Source organism: Nannospalax galili, unplaced genomic scaffold (assembly GCF_000622305.1).
Source record: "Nannospalax galili isolate Female #2095 unplaced genomic scaffold, S.galili_v1.0 scaffold488, whole genome shotgun sequence".
NCBI classification, from domain to species: domain Eukaryota; kingdom Metazoa; phylum Chordata; class Mammalia; order Rodentia; family Spalacidae; genus Nannospalax; species Nannospalax galili.
This window is the reverse complement of record NW_008360316.1, coordinates 3802380-3804595: the sequence shown is the minus strand read 5'-3', so window position 1 is coordinate 3804595 and position 2216 is coordinate 3802380.

Sequence of the window (2216 nt, the reverse complement as noted above, 5' to 3'; positions counted from 1 at the left end):
AATCAGAGATGAAAGGGGAAACATCACAACAGACACCAGAAAGATACAGAACATTATAAGGGAATACTTTAAAAACCTATATGCTAACAAATTTGAAGACCTGAAAGAAATAGATGGATATCTAAAGGCATGGCAACCACCAAAACTAAACCAAGAAGAGATTAACAGCTTAAACGGACCCATAACACAAAAAGAAATGGAAACAGTAACACAAAACCTCCCGACTAAAAAAAGCCCAGGACCAGATGGATTGACAGCGGAATTCTATCAGACATTTAAAGAAGATCTGAATCCAATACTACTTAATTTATTCAAAAAAATAGTAGAACTGAGAAAATGAAGAGCAGACCCCAATCTTATCCAAAGGAATATAGACAACTATTACCGCTAGATGAAGAACAACTGACCCTCCTAAAACAAAGACCTCTAGATAGGCTGACTAGATTCACCAGAAGGACAAGTAGTGTGGAAGGGCTGGGGGTGTTGACAACACAGCACACAATAGCAGGGATATCAAGTATAAGGGCTCTAGTGGGTGGAGGGAGACTATGGGAGGCTGCTACCTGGGAAGTGGGTGTGAGTCATACAATGAAATCACCTGCTTTCATTTTTGATATACCAGGAAAAGAGAAGGGGGGGAGAGAAGGAGGCATTCACATGCACACAAATGCACACACACAGAGCAAGAGACAAAAACAAAAAGAGACACAGAGAAATAAAGAGGCAGAGGGAGGAGGAAATGCTGCTCATCATTCTAACTGGAGGAAAACTGGAAGCATTCCCACTAAAATCAGGAACCAGGCAAGGCTGTCTATTATTGCCATTCCTCTCTTTAACATAGTGCTTGAAACTCTTGCAAGAGCAATAAGACAAGAGTGGAAAATTAAAAGAGTAATAATTGGAAAAAAAGAGATCAAATTATCCCTTTTTGCAGATGATATGATATATCTAAGAGATGCCAAAAATTCCATCAGAAAACTCCTATAAATTATTAACACGTTCAGTAAAGTGGCAGGTTAGAAAATTAACTTACAAAAGTCTGTAGCCTTTCTATATACTAATAACAAGCAATCAGAGAAAGAGTACATGGAAACACTCCCCTTCACAATAGCTGCAAAAAAAAAAAAAAAAAAAAAAGTCTTGGAATAAACCTGACCAAAGACATTAAAGACCTCTACAATGAACATTTTAAATCTTTAAAGATAGAGATTGAGAAAGACATCAGAAGATGGAAGGACCTCCCATGCTCATGGATTGGATGAATTAATACTGTGAAAATGACCATCCTACCAAAAGCCATTCTATAGATTCAATGCAATGCCAATCAAAATCCCCATGACATTTTTCACATAATTGGAAAAAAACATCCTAAGATTCATATGGAAGCACAAAAGACCTCGGATAGCCAAAGCAACCCTGAGCCCTAAGAGCAATGCCGAGGGGTTACTATACCAGATTTTAAGCTTTATTACAGAGAAAAACAACCCTCAGAACTAAGAGCAATGCTTGGGGATTACTATACTAGATTTTAAGCTCTACTACAGAGCTATAGTCATAAAACAATATTGTACTGGCATAAAAATAGACACATAGAACAATGGAACAAAATTGAAGACCTAAATATGAGTAATTGCAATTTGAGCCACTTGATACTTGACAAAGGGGCCAAGAACATTATCTAGAGGAAAGATAGCATGTTCAACAAATGGTGCTGGCAAAACTGGATCTCCACTTGTAGAAGAATGAAATTAAACCCCTATCTTTCACCTTGCCCCAATTCGATTACAAATGGATCAAAGACCTCAATGTAAAGCCTGAAACTCTGAAACTGTTAGAAGAAAACATTGGCAAAAACCTACAATATATAGGTGTAGGAAAGGATTTTCTAAACCGGACATCAATTGCTCAGCAAACAAGCTCAAGAATCAACGAATGGGACCTCATTAAACTAAAAAGCTTCTGTACATCAAAGAAGGCAACCAGAGAATTGAAGAGAAAACCAACAGAATGGGAGAAAACCTTCACCAGAGACACGTCTGACAGAGGTCTACCATCCAGAATATATAACAAACTCAAAAAATAGAGAATCAAGACAGGAAGTAACCCAACTAAAAGATAGGCTAAGGAGCTGAATATAGAGTTCTCAAAAGAAGAAGTAAAGATGGCTTTGAAGCATCTTAAAAGATGTTCAACATCACTATTAATTAGGGAGATGT